General features: G+C 43.2%; 1 pseudogene across 1 annotated transcript; it reads right to left on the minus strand.

Moving 5' to 3' along the window:
• Window positions 1-6,243: 6,243 nt before the first annotated feature.
• Window positions 6,244-7,016, minus strand: LOC309873358 (large ribosomal subunit protein uL30 pseudogene; annotated as a pseudogene). Its single transcript has one exon. The product of its transcript is annotated as a large ribosomal subunit protein uL30 pseudogene (transcript).
• Between the last annotated feature and the right edge of the window lie 11,775 nt (window positions 7,017-18,791).

Genomic DNA, 18,791 nt, shown 5'->3' on the forward strand with positions numbered 1-18,791 from the left:
AGGGCAAGGGTGCCCGAGTAGGAAATTGGACAAAGCTTCGGCACTTGATAGAAGGTTCTTGTGGAAGGGGAAGCTAGTCAGAAAAGTCCACTTGACACGATGACCTAGTTGGAGGCCTGGAAGGGACCAGGCGTGTTGATGTCTAAGCTAGAAGTCAGCGGCTTCAAAGTCTTTGTAAACCATCTCAAGACATTTGGCATATTTGGGCTTATTATTTAATTTTTGTTACCCCTTCTGTTTTGTATTGTAGCGACTGCCAGGAAAACCTTTCTAAGGAAAATTCCCACGGGTTGGTCTCTGGGTAAAGGAAAATGGTTTCTCTACTTACAATGCTTCTGACACCAAATGTGTGTGTGTGTGTGTTTCCCACGCCAACCAATTTTCCAACTCTCCAGACACCAACTGAGTGTCCTAGAATTTAAATCATTTCTGATGGTAACTAGCTGGAATTAGAATCAGGTTTAAGGGCTCCGTCCCAAGAGACTGCCTTCACCTCGGACACTAGTCATAAGCAGTGGGTCCCCGGGGTATCCACACGTCTGATGGACATAGCTACAAAACTGAGTTTTCCCACAGTCCCTGGGGAGAGGTTTTTTTTTTTTTTTTTTTTTTTTTTTAAGATTTTATTTATTTATTTGACAGAGAGAGAGAGAGAGAGATCACAAGTAGGCAGAGAGGCAGGCGAGAGAGAGAGGGAGAACCTGGGTCCCTGCTGAAAAAAGAGCCCGTGCGGGGTTTGATCCTAGGACTCTAAGATCATGACCTGAGCTGAAGGCAGAGGCTTAACTCACTGAGCCACCCAGGTGCCCTAGAAGGTTTGATAATTCGCTGGGTTGGCCCACAAAACATTTACTTATGTTCACTGTTTTATTATTTAGGATATGATAAAAGATACAGATGAAGAGCCCAGTGAAACAGGGCAAGGTTGGGAAGGGTCCCAGAGTGAAGGAGTTTCTGTCCCTGTGGAGTTGGGCTGTGTCACCCTCCTGATGTGTTCATCAAAGCAAAAGCTCTCCAAACCCTGTGGTTTAAGGATTTGGGGGAAGGCCTTCTCATATAGGCATTCTCATTTTTAATGCAATTTCCAGTCCGCCTCCTCTCCCTGGGGGGTGGGGGTTGGGCTGAAAGTTCTCAGCTAATCACGTGTTTGTCTTTCTGGCAACAAGTCCCCATTCTGAAGCTATCCAGAAGCTCACCCAGAGTCACCTTACTAGGAAAGAACCACTCCTGTCACTCAGGAAACCCAGGCATTTAGGAGCCCTGTGTTAGGAACCAAGGTCAAAGACCAAACAGAACAAAAAATGCTGCTTGTTCCCTTATTACTTAGGAAATTTAAAAGGCTTTAGAAGTTCAATGTCAGGAACCAGGCGCAGACAAATGTGTATTTCTTATGTTGTAGGAGCTTAACAAATAAAAGAGGAAGGAGCGTAGTCGGAGTCCCACCCTGCAGCCAGTTGGGCGGTCCTTGAGAGCCAAATAAAGTGAGGGGACAGCATTTCACACTGGAAGCATCTGGAGCAGACCACTCTGCCTGGATTTTTAGGCTTTCTGGAGAAAGAAGGAGTGGTTTCCTAACCTCCTTGGCCTTTGGATAGAGGCAGGAACCATTTGCTTTGTCATCCATCCTCAGGAGAGGAATGCTTTCTTGCCCAAGTGGGGAAATAACCTCCATAATTGCAAAAAGGTCTTGACTCCCTGGGCCTCACTCCCCTTGCCCAATGAGCCCTGGCCGGTCCCCAGCAGGCTGAGCTGGCACGCCAAGGGCAGCGCGTGTGACCCTGAGAGTCTTTCCGTGACTTCTTGGCTTGCAGCCATCACTGTTGAGTGAGTCAGCCCCGAAGACCGCTGTCCAAGCAACAAATCGCAGAAAAGCAGAAGGTCTCTTTTCAGCCTCTCCAGACACCGCCACATCACCCCCAGTGATGGGGTTTGCAGTGACATGTTGCTGGCTCCCCATTGTGTGCAGAATGTTTGGGCAGTGGGGCAGACCCTTTGCTCCCCCAGAAACTCTGCGCTCACTCTTTCTCTCCCACCTCAGCACTTTCTGCCCTGCCCCCTTCATGCTCTACTGGGAAGCCCTTTCTTTGTTTTGTTCTCCTGTGCTCATGGTGGTCAGTAATGTAAATCACATTCCAAGCATTGGCCAGAATGTTGTTGAGGGAGATAAGAGTTCCTGGCTTCCAGAGGCATTCCAAAGAAGAAACAGAACTATTTGTTCCCAAAGGAGAGCTATTTTGGCAGAAAGGGCAAGATAGAGAGGAAGACAGAGGGAATCTCCTCACGAAGAATTGGATTTGGGAAAACGGTGAAAATATGGTCACGTGAGTAGTTGGAGGTTGAAATTTCAGTTGCATCCCTAAGTTGTTACAAACAGTCTCCTACCTACCCCCTTCCCCTGCCCCATCTGGGCCACAGTCTTAGACTGTACACACAATAGTTTAAGCCACTGTGTCTGGGACTTCTGACCAACTGTCCAGATAACCTTGTGGGACTAGGGGTTCTACTGTCAGCAGAGAACACCTCTCACCTCCATCATGGGTGATCTAGCAGGTACTCATGTTGTGGTGTTGGTGTTGAGGATTTTGAGGAAAGAACCTTTGAGAAGCCTAAGGAGATGTACTCAGGAAGATGACGTGCTTCTTCAAGAACCCTTTATGGACTGGGTCTGCAATGCCAAGGGAGTCTGGTCCTGAGACAGATGGCAGAGCCCATCTTCTCTGGAACTATGAGGACCCTTTCTCTGTCCAGGCACTGTTGGAGCCTACAAACACATTGGGCCTTTGTAACCATCTAAGGGTAGACCAATCCAGCCTTACAGATGTTGAAATCTGGCTTTCAAAACATGAAGCACCCTGTGCAAAGCCAGCCTAGTGAGTGGGAGCCAGGATGCAAGAGTGTGTTTGTTTCCTTCCAGAACCAGGCTCTTCACTACTCTGCTGGACTCTCGGAGGCCTTGCCAGCCCCTCTTACAGCAGAGAGACAATCAACTGTTTCTTTTGTCCCAAAGATTTCTTCAAATGACCTAGGAGCATGTTCTTGAGGCAAGGTTTTATGGTTCCTAAAGGACCTCTTAATCCAAACTTGCTCTGATCCCCATCAGCTCTTAATAGGAAGCCTATTCACTCGATTGCTTATTTGGTATGTTTCCTAGTGGGCCGTCTTTGAGGTTTTTAGGGCTGATGTTTGGCTCTTGAAAGCACCTTGCCATCAAATGAGCCCAGAGTTCAAAGAAGCCCCAGAAACCTCCAATGGTTTGAACTATTTAGAGTGTCAAGGAGGCAGAAAGGAATGACGAGGAGTAAAACTGGAGTCCAGGAATCCATGTCGCTCTTCATTTTCCCTGGAAACCTCCAGAAGTCTTTCTGTTTCCTCCCTTCTCTTCCTTAAAATGCTTATTAAGTATTTAAAACAAACAGAAGGAACAAAGAATAAGAAAATGAACCCAAGGGGTGCCTGGGTGGCTCAGTTGGTTAAGCTGGTGCCTTCAGCTCAGGTCATGATCCCAGAGCCCTGGAATCGAGACCCGCATCAGGCTCCTTGCTCGTCAGGGAGCCTGCTTCTCTCTCTGCCTCTGCCTGCCATTCTGTCTACTGGTGTGTGTGCTCTCTCTCTCTTTCTCTCTCTCTCTCTGACAAATACATAAATAAATAAAATCTTAAAAAAAAAAAAAAGAAAGAAAATGAAGCCCAGGTGCTAGTCACTCAGTTCGAGAGCTAGAACATCACCGATACAGCTGACGCTCCCAGAGGATGCCTGCCCTTCATGCCCCTCCCTTCTCTGCCAGAGTTAACCGTTATCTTGAATTTGGTGTTTATTATCCCCAGCCATTCCGTCAACCATTCACTGTGTATATCTGCATTCCTAAACAATGCACAGTTTGTTTTGCATGCTTTTCGACTGTACATGCAGGGTAGCACCTTCAACAATTCACTCTCTCTGCTTAAGATGGTCCGTGGGAGGGGTGCCTGGGTGGCTCACTGGGTTAAGCCTCTGCCTTCGGCTTAGGTCATGATCTCAGGGTCCTGGGATCGAGCCCCGCAATGGGTTCTCTGCTCAGCAGGAAGCCTGCTTCCCTCTCTCTCTCTCTCTGCCTGCCTCTCTGCCTCCTTGTGATCTCTGCCTGTCAAAAAAATAAATAAAATCTAAAAAAAAAAGATGGTCTGTGAGAGTCATTCATAGGGATACATGTAGCACTACCTTACTTGTTTTTCAGTCTGGTATATTACTTCATTATGTGGCTGTGAATGACAGGCATTTAGGTTATTTTCAGAATTTGCTAATACAAAAATTCTGCTGTGAAAATTCTTGTCAATGTTTCCCAGTGCATGTAGTATATGAGAGCTTCTGGGTTGGAATTTCTGGGCCATGGGGTATGTTCTTCAACTTTATCATGGGTTATTTCCAAATTAATCTCCCAAGTGGTTTTACCATGCTCAGGGGTTTGCCAATTTGCCTTTCTTTTTTTAGGAGCTACTTCTCCACCAACTGGGGTTGCTTCCTAATTCACCTTACTATTGGGTAGGATTCGCATTTTCTAGTCCTCCACCGCCACCCCCATTGCAATTATCAGCTAAGATTCCAGCAGGAAGTAGATGGAACACTCCAGTTAGGATGATCTGAGGAGACAGTAGAACAGAGAAACGTTTCCAAAGATCTGCGTGTGGGATGGAAACCCCAAGAGTTAGTGTAGAACCCCAGGCTAGTAATTGTGGGGCTCAGTTTCCACACTGGCCTTGAAGGGTGAAGGGAGCAATGGTTTTGAGGACCAGAGTTAGAAAAGTTTGTGCGGATGGGGCTGCCCAACAGGAGCTGAGACTTTTGACTGGAGGACACAGCTTCAGTTGCTTTTATCTGTAAAAGGGGAAATAAGAGTACCTAACTCTTTTTTAAAAAAAATATTTTATTTACTTATTTGACAGACAGAGATCACAAGTAGGTGGAGAAGCAGGCAGAGAGAGAGAGAGAGAGAGGAGGAAGCAGGCTCCCTGCTGAGCAGAGAGCCTGATGTGGGGCTCGATCCCAGGACCCTGAGATCATGACCTGAGCCGAAGGCAGAGGCCTAACCCACTGAGCCGCCCAGGCACCCCAAGAGTACCTAACTCTTACAGCTATCATGTGAATTCAAGTGTGTGAATGTGCTTATTCAATGCCAGCTAGTTATACTCTAAACCTAGAATTAGTTACATTGCATCAATAACTCAAAGAATTTTCATAGTTCTTTCCCAATCTGTGTTGAAATATAAGTAGGTTAAGGATACTCTTCTCATAGTTGTTTCCTTAATGTTTAAAATAATACATGTGGTATCCCCATTTTTTTTTTTTTTTGGACTTTTCTGGGACTCTGCCTCCTACCTTTTATCTAGCTCCTCAGGAGTCAGTGTGGTTCCTGCTTCCTGGATGTTGCAGAATGGCTTTTGGGAGATAACTTTCCAAGGTTCTAGAGACTACATTTCTCATTCTTTTCCTAAATTTTTACCATGAAAAATATCAGACATATAAAACTTGAAAGAATAGAGTAATAGATAACCACATATCCTCTACTTAGAATCTACCATTATTATTTTACAGTATTTGCAGCAACTCTTTCCTAGAGAGACTTGTTTTTTGGTCAAACCACTTGGAAGTTGCATCTGACACTTCACTCCTAAATACTTTAGCATGCATTTCCTAAGAATAAAGCTAGTCCTTTATTTTATTTTATTTTATTTTTTAAAGTTGGTTCCACGCCCAGTTTGAAGCCCAACGTGGGGCTCAACCTCATGACCCTGAGATCAAGACCTGAACTGAAATCAAGATTCTGACCCTTAGCCAACAGAGCCAACCAGGGGCCTGAAAAGACAGTATTTTACATAAGCGTGATACCATTATCATACCTAATAAAGCAACAAACCCATTATAGCACCAGATATCCAGGACATATTCAAATTTCCCCAATTGTCCCGAGAATGTCTTTGTTTGGATCCATCAAGGTTCTCACATTGAATTTCATTCTTTGTTTCCTCATGGTGCCTTTTGAATTGTCCTGTTCTCCTCAGTATTTCTTGTGTGGCTCTCATGTTGCAGCTATTCCACTAGTAGTGAAGCTGTTGGATTACTTGGTTTCTCTGACCTTTTCTGGATGGTCTTGAGGACATTTGGGCTTTCTTCCTGCTGTTCTTTCATTTATGAGATGGATTTCAGCTAGCCTTTTTTTCCCCCCTCATTTGAGAGCAGTCATCTATTAACTGGCCAGATTACAAAAAATCATGGTAGATACCTTAGTTCATTCTTTGAATAAGCCTGTTGATCTGGTCTTCCCTGTTGCTAGCATCTCTACCTTCCACAAAATGGGTGGTCTTTTTCTTCATTCCCCTCATAGAGAAGATAATTTGAAGGGCCATAAAAAGTTATTTGCCTCTTTGAAACGTTTTCCAGCTGTATAGACCTCGTGAATCAGATCCTCCATGCAGATGATGCCATATCTACCAAGAGATTGGGCAATCAATGTGCTATCTGTCAGGGCAATTCACTTCTTGTTGATTTTGCCACAACCATGCTTGTAGATCAATTCATTCACCAACTTCATGTTTGGGTACCCCCATGCTATATGTGGTTCCACAATCCTTAACATGTTAACTGAAGCCTTGTTGAGCTTAACAAAGGTGCCATTGAAGATTTGACGAAGGCGAAGAAGCTGCAACGCCTTTCAAACCTTTGGGCTCACACCATTGATCCTTCTGATCCTGATGACAAATGACAATGTGGGTTCCACGGGTACATAGAAGTTGCCAGCTTTCTTGCCATCCTCGCCATTCAAATCTCAGTTCTGTACATCTGTCTATATTCCTTGTGGTAATGCTTAGCTTTTTCATAGATAAGCTTCCTCCTTGCCTTTCGAAGCATCTTTTGAGCACACTTCTTCCTCAGATGCTTGATCTTCAACTCTGCGAAATTCCTTCGCTTCTTTTTAAGGGTTTCTGGCACAACAGAACATTCTTTTTCTTCTCTTCCGGACCCTCCATGGTTCTAGCTGGAAAAAGAGGTTCAGCTAGCCTTTTGTTTCCCTACTCTTCTACTGAATGCCAAGATCCCTCTGTCCATGATAATAAGTACCCCATAGACTCTGAGGGTGAAATATAGATAAGTTCTTATTCCTATGAAAGGAATTTCATGTGTCTTCAGCTTTAAGTGGGCCACTTAAATTCAGTGATTCAATCGTTTATTCCACAAATACCTGTTTTATCTACCAGGTATCAGGCATGAAGAATATCAAGAACATTCTTTTCTCTGCTTCTGTGCTGGGTTCCTTTTCTCTCTCTGGCTGTTCCCTCTTGGTGTCCCTCCCAGGCAAATTTTGCTCCTTTAGCCTTAAAGTGTGGTGCTTCTTGCAGGTCTCTGTTTGGCTCATTTCATCCATTTTCCCTGGGTAAAAACATGCTTTCACATTGCTTCAGTTATAAACAAGCATATTGATGGCTCCTGAAAAAAAAAATCTATATACTTAAACTTCTCCTGAATCTGTGCACATTTTGAGTCCTCCCTGACCTGGACCCCTACATCTCATCATTCAGTGAGTCACATGATTTGATTCCACTTCCTAATTGTCTTCCTAAATGCCCACTTCCTAAATGTTCCTTTCCACTGCAGCTACCTTACTGCAGGCCAGCCTCATGTCTCACTTGGAGGACATCATTAGACTATCCTTGACAACTCTGGTCCCAGATTCAACCCTTGTCAGCCCTTCCTCCTAGAATGACTTCTAGGCTTAATAGAAGATGCCCCATTTCATGTTCCTCTGGCATCCTCTATGTCCTTCTGACATTGCACAAAGTGTTATCTATCTCTTGGCTTATACTCTAAGGACCTTGAGAGTAGGCCTTAATCGACCTTGCATTTAGTAAGTGCTTGACATACATGTAATAATAACAGCCATCTCTTAGGATAACTATATACAAGTATTATGTTGGGGCTTCACTTGTATCATCTTATTTTTTTTTTTAAGATTTTATTTATTTATTTGACAGAGAGAAATCACAAGTAGACTGAGAGGCAGGCAGAGAGAGGGAAGCAGGCCCCCTGCTGAGCAGAGAGCCCGATGCGGACTCCATCCCAGGACCCTGAGATCATGACCTGAGCCGAAGGCAGCGGCTTAACCCACTGAGCCACCCAGGCGCCCCTGTATCATCTTATTTATTCTTCATCACAGCATTATGAATTATATTAAATTATTGCATTCTTTTGTGTATGAGGAAGCTGAGGGCTAAAGAAGTTAAGATCTAGCATGTGTTCTTTCAACTTGTAAGTGGCAGAGTTAGGACACTAAGCTCCATATTTATTGAATGAGATATAGAAGAAACCACTTGTCCTGAGGTTCTCAAGAGGCTTACATTTTATAGGGGGACGGGCAGGGATAAGCAAATGATTCTGATGCAGTATGGGAAGGGTTGTAATGGGTAATGGATTATATATCAATGTATATTGATCTTTGGGATTATATAAGAAGAAATTGTGGTAATAATATTCAGTGGCTCTTAGAGGACCTCACAAAGAAAATGGTGTTGGGGCTGGCTCTTGAAGAATGAATAGAATTTGTTAGTAGATAGGAGGGAAGGCCTGCCTCACAGTGGGGCCAGCATGTAGGAAAGGGTGGGAATGTTAGGAATGAAGATAGTGTGGTATGGTATGGTTGAACTACAGAATGCAAGGGGCAGAGAGGTGGAAGAGGAGGCTTCAAGGTTGGGCTGGGGTCTCATCATGAAAGGCCTTCTATGCCATGTTAAGGAGTTTGTGCTTTGTTTTCTGGGCAATGGAGAACCATGGAAGGATTTTAAATCAGATTTTAAAATCAGATTAGATTTTAATTAGCTCACAACTCTGATGAGGTTATAGTAAGCATGGATTGGAATGGGAAGACTGTTGGTAGAAAGACCAAGTAAGAGGCCCCTGCAATAATCCAGACTTAAGACCATGATAGTCTGGACTAGGGATGAAATGCCTAGGTTCCTCTCTCCATGATGGAGGGAAAGGATGACATAAACTCCAGAAATATGCAGCATCAAGAGCCAGTCTTCATAACCGTGTACAGGGCATGATGATGAATGAATCAAAGGAAGCTGCAGATTAATGTTTTTCCTCTCAATGGCTTTCTCTCTTCAAAAGGAAGTATAAAATTAGACCATCCCTGGACACATGGATATGACCATGGAACAAAGGGAGAGGAAAGTGGATATTCTTGATCTCATCTTTGGATTATGTTTCTAAAATTCAGTACTGCCAGGATTGGAAGGGATGGGATGACTGATACTTTTCTTTTTCCTGTTGCTCCTCACTTCCTACCATACCTCCTTACTGACTGCCTTAGTTTCTGGCAAAACAACACCCTACCTCTAACCTTATTATGTTGTGGTAACCTTGGTACTAAGAAAACATACAAGGAGACATACAAGCTTGAAAGGAAAAGGACAGAGTGATCAGAGGAAAAGACAGAGATAGCCCCCATACATTAGTGTGGAAGCAACTGTATGGTATTTCAAATGTATTTAAACATAGGTCATATAAACTGATTTATTTTTTAATATACCCCCTGTATCTTTCAATTAAGCATACATTGTGCATAATATATTTTAATACACGTTTCTCAGGATGGGAATAGCAGAACCATATGTTAACAGAGTTATATTAACTCTAGGGACAATTCCACTGGTTACAAGATATTATGGCTCCATATGTTATCCATAAAGAATCCTGTGGCTTTAATGTGTAACACACTCTATTTTGGATTGGCAAGTGGATTGGAGTCAGGCTGAGAAAAATGTGGATTTTCTGAATGAGAAGGTTTATGTACTGTCTCTGGGTAAGAAAACATTCTTAAAGTAACCTGGGTAAATCTCTTGGCTGCCTAATTTCTACCTGAAATGGAAATTGCATTGGTTAGGCCACTGCTATTCTTTCCACACCATCCTGGGAAAGTTTGACATGTACAAATTGCCTTCGAGATAATTAGATAGATGCCCCATTGCTTAGTGGGAAAGTCTGTCCTATTACACGAGGCCAGGGCACAATGTCTTAATAAGTCACTTTGTTCTTGTTTCTTCAAAAGCCACCTTTTTATATATGGAAAATCATGGCTGTGGGAGTCAGGGAGACCTAAATTTTTGCCTTGATTCTGCTAAAACTGGGCTCACTGACCTTCTACAAGTGATTTGTCTTTTCTCGGTGTCCCATTTTTTTTACTTGTTAGATGAGGCATTAATAGGATTTGATCGTTAATGGCATGGTTCATTTCAAGCCCTAAGACTCATCAATCCCATAGATTGAAAAAGCTAGTTCCAGGGGAATTTTCCAAAGGTTTTTGCCCATCATTTCTTCTGAAACAAAAGGAAATGTATCTTCTGGCTTTATACTTTGGAAATTTCCATGATCCTTCACTCCTTTTGGACCTTTCCCACCCAAAACATGCCTACCTGCTTTTCTATCGGTAGGCAGCCTTTGAAAGGAGTATAAATATTTGAGAAATCTCAGTACAGAGGCTTGTTATTGCCTTTGTGGTTTCCCTAGTCTTTCTTGACTTTGAAAGTAGTTTTGGATGTCAGGGGACAGGAAAATGGTACTGAAATATTTCTATTTCTTCCCTGTAATTATCCTGTCCATGTCTAGACACCCAACTCTGTTTTGAACCCTGCACTGCCGCCCAGTGGGTAGCTCTCATTATTGCATTCTCTTCCTACTGGGCCTTGGGGAAAGAAATCTGGATACCTTTTGGAAGGTGGGTAAAAATAAGGCTGCTGTGGCTAATCATGGAGGGTTTTCTACATCTCACCCCGGTACTGTTAAGTCCTTATACGTTGTGTATGTTATGTGTGTTTATAGATTATGAGTGTTTTCATGTTATATGTTGGCTTATCTTCAGAGTGACTTGATGAAGTGGGTTCCATTATTATTCCCATTTTGCAGATTAGAAAACCAACGTTGGTAAGTGACAACCAGCTTGGTAGGTTATAGGCCTAGATACAGTGGGAATCATTCTTCCTGGGCCTCTGATTGAATAGAAATTCTCAATAACGAAGTTTCTGTCTCACCTGCTTTCCCAAGCATCAGAGGAGAATGGACTAATCATTGGACAGTGTTTTCAGTTCAGTCCAATATCTTTGTACTGCAGTGTGTGCTTGGAGCCATGGTGTATAAGAAAGAAGCCCAAGGAAGGGTCCTTACCCTTAAAGGGCCTATCTTTCAGTGCAGGGGGATTACGTATACATTTAGGAAATAAATAAATAGTGCAGAGTAGTCCAGAAAGTTTTGTAGAAGAGCAGGAGTTGAGATGGACGAGGAGGGTACAGGCTGAATGTGGAGGCTGAGGATAGCTGCGAGAGAGTGAATGTGGGTGGCTTGGAAGGTTGTCTTCTTGAGTAGGCACTATGTCCTTCCTATTCTTTTTCTCCTCCTCTTATTTTTTCAATATTAATAATTTTTTTCACTTGATTCCAGGCATATTGAATATGGAATATGAAATGGAATATGGAATGCAAGACAGAGCTCAGACTCTAATGGAGAGACTGTAAAATTAACCTGAGAATAGGTACCAGGCAGGGAGAACTTCACCGCCTTCAGGATGATGAAGAAGCTTGCTTGAAGCAGAGGCACTGTGCCTGAAAGGTGTGGTGGCTAAAAGCAGATAAGAACCAGACTGTGGAGGGATTTAAATTTTGCCCAGAAAGTTTGGGATTTATGCCAAGCTATAGCAATGGTGAATACGGTTTCTAAACAGGGGAAATCATATGGGATTGACTTTTTTTTTTTTTTTTTTTTTTTTTTTTAAAGTAAGAGAAAGAGGAGAAGATAGAAGGAAATGAGTGAACTCTTTGAAACCAACTATGGAGAATTCTCCAACACCACCACTGCCTTTCTCTACCCACAACCATTCCTGGAGGGATTTAGCAAGGGCAACCATATTGGCCATTAGGATCATGTGGCTTCCCAGATGGTTTAATGTGGTTTTTGTAAGTTTAAGAATGAAGAAATGAAGAGACCCAAATAGAAGCTAGAGATAGAACGGGCTGGTTGTCTTCTAGAAGGTTGAGGGTTTTTGTCACTTTCTGAAGCTAAACATGTGACTGGCTCTCTTTTCTTTACTTTTTTAGCTCGCTCTCTATGATAAAGGTCAAAAATTCAAAAAATGAAACAGGCGGCAGGGAAGGGAGAGCAGGAAGCCAGTTTAGTACAGAAAAAGAAATATGAGGAGTTAACAAACTACATGCATGCAAAACTCAAAACCTCCAGGCAATATGTACTGACTTATAAAACATGCTTCTTATTTGATATGGGAACTCTTTTTGGTTGAATTTAACCTATAGAAATACACATCGATCAGTGCACAAGAGTATATGTAGATGTGTTAATTACAGCACTATTTGTAATTGAAAAGGAAAAAAGAGGAAAGAAAAGAAGGAAGGAAGGGAGGGAGAGAAAGAGGAACGAAGAAAGAGAGGTAGGCAGGCAAGCAGGCCTTAAATGTCTATCAAAAAGGGAACTATTTAAATCAATTATGATAAGTTTATAAAATGGAACTCTGATCATGGGGCACCTGGGTGGCACAGTTGGGCGTCCCGCTCTTGGTATTGACTCAGGTTGTAATCTCAGAGTTGTGAGCTCGAGTTCCACATTAGGCTCTGTGTTCAGCTTGGAGTCTGCTTGAGATTCTCTCTCCTTCTGCTGCTCCCCCAACTCAAATAAATAAATAAATCTTTTTTAAAAAGTGAATTCTACGTGGCAGTTTTTAACTGTGGTAAAACTATGGACTAGTTTGCTAAAGCTGCCTTAACAAATACTACAGACTGAGTGTCTTAAGAAATTTTCTCACAGTTTTGGAGTTAAAAGTTTAAGATCAAGGAGTCGGAAGGTTTGGTTTCTTCTGAGGCTTCTCTCCAGGGCTTACAGCTGTTTCTCCCTGTGTCTTCACAAGGTCCTCCCTTTGTACAAGTCTGTGCCCTATTCTCTTCTTTTCATTAGGACACCTGGCATATTGGACTAGGGACCCTAATGACCACATTTTAATTTAATCACTCTTATCTCTAAATACAGCCCTATTCTGAGGTACTCGGGGCTAAGAATTCAACATATGAATTTTTTGGGAAACAATTCAAATAATATATATTCTCATATGGAAAAGTCTCTAGTATTGTTAAAAGTAAAAAACTGAAGATCAGTTTAGTCAGTATGATTCCATTTTGAAAACATAATATGTATGTAATGTATATGTACACATATACCAAAAAACATTTAGAAGAGTATTCATCATACGTTTAACTGGATATTTGTGAGAAAGAGGTAGACATTGTGGGAAAGGGGATGTGGCTTCTCAGGAATGGATTATGGGAGAATTTTTTCCCATTTATTATTGGTTGACTTTCATTTTTAATTTGTTTTATTTTTGGTATTAGCTTAGATATAAAGAACACGCACTCTAGAGTCAGATGGTTTGATTCATGATTTGAATATAGGGCTCAAATTCTGGCTTTGCTCCTTTGTAACTGCTTCTCTACATCTTCACAGCGTCATTTGTAAAGGGGAAAATAGTAAGATTTTTATGACAGCCACATTCAATAATGAATATGAAACATTAGTCACAGTATTTGGCATCTACTAAGACCAATAAATATTGGCTATTTTTATTATTCTGGTAAAAAAAAAAGCTCTCATTTGAAACTTGGAGTAAAGAGGTGTGTTCTTTTTTTTTTAAATTTTTTATTTTTTTTATTTTTTTATTATTTTTTAAATATTTTATTTATTATTTATTTGACAGAGAGAGATCACAAGCAGGCAGGCAGGCAGAGAGAGAGAGGAGGAAGCAGGCTCCCTGCTGAGCAGAGAGCCCGATGCGGGGCTCGATCCCAGGACCCTGAAATCACGACCTGAGCTGAAGGCAGAGGCTTAACCCACTGAGCCACCAAGGCGCCCCTAAATTTTTTATTTTTTTATAAACATATATTTTTATCCCCAAGGGTACAGGTCTGTGAATCACCAGGTTTACACACTTCATAGCACTCACCAAAGCACATATCCTCCCCAATGTCCATAATCCCACCCCCTTCTCCCAACCCCCCTCCCCCCAGCTTGTTTTGTGAGATTAAGAGTCACTTATGGTTTGTCTCCCTCCCAATTCCATCTTGTTTCACGTAAGCCCCCATGTTGCATCACCACTTCCTCATATCAGGGAGATCATATGATAGTTGTCTTTCTCTGCTTGACTTATTTCACTAAGCATAGAACTGCCCTATGACCCAGCAATTGCACTATTGGGTATTTACCCTAAAGATAAAAATGTAGTGATCCAAAGGGGCACGTGCACCCGAATGTTTATAGCAGCAATGTCCACAATAGCCAAACTATGGAAAGAACCTAGATGTCATCAACAGATGAATGGATAAGGAAGATGTGGTATATATACACAATGGAATACTATGCAGCCATCAAAAGAAATGAAATCTTGCCATTTGCGTCAACATGGATGGAACAAGAGGTGTGTTCTTAATCCCAAAGTGTTGTTAATTGAATCTGGTTCAAATGAACAAATAATTTTAGGGTCTACTATGTATACAAGGTGTCATGCAAAACTCTGCAGATGAACAAAGGTCCTTAGGTCAATGCCTGCCTGTAGTAACCTAACAATAGGCAGACATGGCTTCATTTGCAAAACAACCCTACAACACAGGAGTCTTGTGACTGTTTAAGGAGGGAATACCTAGAAAATACTTAGTAAGAATTCAGTATGTGACAACAATTCTTGTTATTTTTTACCTCTCTAGTAACAAAATCTATTTAGGAAAGTAAATTTAGAAGGCAGCTCTGGAAGAATAAAATCAGGGAAAATTACCTAAGAGAAGTGCCACTAAGTCATGCATATTCCAGCTCATTCTGGACATCTCGAGAATTAGCAATACCTATGATAGCCGGGTGTCATCTCCCCAACACTGGGCAGTGGCAGGGGAGGTAGAGTGAGGAGGGGGGATCTGACAAATTTTCTTTTCAATATTCCTTTTTGGTCATCAAGATCTTCTTTGAATATAGCTGAATATAGATCTTCTTTGAATATATGGAGATAAATTATAGTTTCTTAGGTCATTGTCCCAACCTATCAGATTGGCTTTTGGCACTTTCTCCGCAGAGAATGGATTATTTCTGGGGTGCCTGGGTGGCTCAGTGGGTTAAGCCGCTGCCTTCGGCTCAGGTCATGGTCTCAGGGTCCTGGGATCGAGCCCCGCATCGGGCTCTCTGCTCGGCGGAGAGCCTGCTTCTTCCTCTCTCTCTCTGCCTGTCCAAAAAAAAAAAAAAAAAAAAAAAAAAAGAATGGATTATTTCTGGTTTCCTGCTCATTCTTGTCCCTTGCCCCAGTTTTGTTGGTCCCCTGTTGGCCAGTCCATGGTCAAGTCCACTATGGTCATTTTCAGTTAGTGGTGACAGTGATGCTGGAGCTTTGCTATTTTGGTCTTAAGATGTCCTAGTTCTTTGTACTCAGGGTGTGTGTCCATCCTGACCCCATCTGGTCACTGTAGGCAGCCCGGAGCCCATTGCCATCAGGCCCCGCCATTTAATCCCAAAAGATTGGCTTATCAAGGTCAATTTGGCAAAAAATAAAAATATTTGAGCTAGAAAGGGGGGAGCAGCTGATTTCTGCTTTTTCCCTGTTCTTTCTTTTGAGGGAACTCATGTGTAATTGGCTTTTTCGTGAAAGAGAAGGATATATGCTTGTAGGCTTTGTGTCAGAAGCTCTGGATTAGCAGTGAATATGGCCTGAGGGTTATATAGCAAGAGGCCCACAGAGCTAAGCTGGGTGGGCTGAGAGACAGGGGCATGTGAGCACTGTTTGTAGGTATAACACTACTCACGGATGGAAACAAGCCACTGGAAGTTCAGGTGAGTGGCTTGAGGGTAGGAATCACACCTTGGGGGTGGGAAGTGGTTTAAAAGGGCCTCTGGGAAGCCCTGAAACCAGGAGGGGTAGAGAGAGCTGAGGCACAATGGTCTAGCTCAGGCTCCAGAACCAAGGGTCCAGGTTCAAACCTCAGTTTGAACTTTGTGTGACCTTGGCAATGGTTGCTCTTCTCTGTGCTTTGGCGTCCTCATCTGTAAGGATGATGTACGGCAGTATATGCCTGGTGGGTTTGCTGAGCAGACTAAGTGACACAACATACAAGAAACAGAACACCGAGTGCCTGGCTGTTCCTACTGTCACACCAAGAAGGCACAAAGATGTGAATGCAGAGAGCAGTTAGGAGCACTTAGCTATGGGGGAAGGGGAAGTCCTCCCGCTGCCCTCAAGCCACACATGTTCCTTCCTGCCTTTCCCATCTTGTGTTACTCAAACTAATGGACCAACAAGGTCACTTTTCCAACTTGCCAGGGTTGGGAGGTGGCCCCTCCTTGACCATTAGCCACTAAGGTCCCTTTGGGGGCAGATGTGGTTCTTTCCTTGTTAGATCTGATTGGCTCTGGATCTTCAGGCCCGCCAGCCAGAGAAATGTGCCCTCAGTTTCCACCACTGCTGGATCATGGCAGACTCCCCCTTGGCTTGACAGGCCTCTCTCTTAGGAAGAAAAGGGGGGCCAGTGGCCTCTCCAGCTTTCAGCCTGCACAAAGCCCAGCCCTTTTTGGGCTTTCATGTTGGAAATATGAAGTGTGACTTCCCTTGCACAGGGGAGTCTGAGCCAACCCAAGGCTGGACTTATCTCTTTACTCAACATAGTGTTTGTTTTAGGGGAATCAAAGCACTTTCTTTTTCTGCTTTCTTCAAAGGGAGGAAGAGCAAAGCTGGCTGTTGCTTGGGAGCAGGGGTTGCTGAGGTCAGAGGGGTCAGATCTGAACTTCCCTCTTAGCTGCCTGCCCTCTGTTCTTTAGCATGCCCCCCTTTGGGCCAGTCTGTCGGCGGTAGACTGTATCAGAGTACCCAGACTCGGGGCTTGGCATCAGCCTCTGCAAGAGGATGCCGCCCAGGGTTTATCTGCTTCTACGATCTTCTCACTCCCAGGTCACAACCGTGTGCCACCTGCCCTGCAGAAGCTTCCCCTCCGATCCAGACTCTGTGGCTCGAGGCACCTTCTTTCTGGGCCACTCCTCTAGATTCTGTAGTTACTGCACTTTCAGACGCCTGCAGGTGGAGAGGTCTTGAGTTGACAGGAAATTCATCCCACCCCTCCTCAGGTCTCAGCTCCTTTCCTTTTCTTCTTCCCATCCCCACCACCAGCCCCTAGGGCTAGGGCTATATTCTCCCTCCCCCCTTTTCAGGGAGGGCCAAAGCCCCTCTTCTCCCCTAGTATCCGTGGAGGGTCAGAGTTTCTTGTTGTCAGCATTGAGGCAGCTGAGACCAGTTCTCCAAGGCCCAGCCACTGACGGGAACAAACAACTCATCGTTTGAGATGCTTCTTGAAGCACTCAAAGTCTACAGGGTCCCCGGGTGCCCTCAGCCAGGACTGGGACAAGGCCAGTGTGTGAATTCTGGAGAGCCACTGGGGGCCTCCTGGAGCTGCGGAGTCATAGCAGGGGCAGCGAATAGTTGGTGAGCCCGGGGTCCTGCTTTACTACCCATTCAAATCATTTTGTAGCCAGGATCTTGCGGTATAAATTGTAATGCTCTTAAGCTTTTTCTTTTTTTCTTTTGAGAGGAAAAGATATATATATATATATATTTCAAACACATAAAAGCAGAGAGAATAGAAACCCAGGTACCCCATTACCCAGATTCAAAGAGGCCTGGCCATGTGGCTATGTCCTCAGCCTTTCACTTCCTTACCTCTCTCTTTGCAACACTTCTCTCTTTAACTTACAAACAAATGATGACTTTTTAGATGCATCTGGCACATGCCTTTGTGCCACAGTAAACAGGAAACCAATGCTATTATCATGGTTTATTATCATGGCTTATGTTTTACACTTGGGAGACATGATCTGTTTTACTAGAGAGCTAGTCCAATGGCAAATTACTGTCAGAGAGAACGGCTCGACCTTACGCCAAATGGAAAATAGTTGTTTTAGGCAGGCACTTTCCTACACCCAATCAGACAGCATTAAATAATGATGTGACTGGCTAATTTACACAGCTGCTTTGGGCTGGTGGGGGAGGTTAGTTGGGAGCTGGTTCCTTACTGGAGCCCTTGCAGATCCTCTTCTAGAAGCAGGGCTTCTCTGGGTTAGAGGCTGTCCTGCAGCCTTGTGATTCAGGGAGGGGGCAGTTGAAGATGTTACCCACAATGTTATTCATCAGACTTTTAAAAGTAATTACACCATAATTCTTGCAAAAGGCAACTCCGGGAAAGGGTTTGTCTTTCCTGATATCTCTCTTTTTTTTTTTTTTCCCCCTGACACTATGAACTAAGAACACTATTGCATTTTGCTTTTTGCCTTGGCTACCAGGAAGCTTAGCACTAAATGTGGAGCCTAATTACAGTGACCTGTGGTCACCTGTGGTTCCAGTTAACTTATCTTCCCCCATTTCCTCTATATGATTTCTGATTTCTCATTTTTATTGTTATATGCCTTTATATGCACAGGCGTTTTATTGTATCCAAGTTTCATTTTTGTTACTTTGAAATTAGGAGTGGTAGAGATCAAAAACAAAAGCAAACAATTCAACTGTACCCCCCCCCCCCCCATGATCCCTATCCATAGAGTCTTTGTTGTGAGAAGCCCAAGGAGGTTAAGGTTCTAGATCCAGACCACACAATCAGTAAGTGGTAGGGGAGGGATAACCAGACCTTATTTATACGCAGTACATTTACACTTTGTAAGCTATGGTTTATACTTTCGAAAGGGCTTCCTCCTAT

This window comes from Mustela nivalis (genome assembly GCF_964662115.1).
Source record: "Mustela nivalis genome assembly, chromosome: 9".
In the NCBI taxonomy this organism is placed as follows: Eukaryota; Metazoa; Chordata; class Mammalia; order Carnivora; family Mustelidae; genus Mustela; species Mustela nivalis.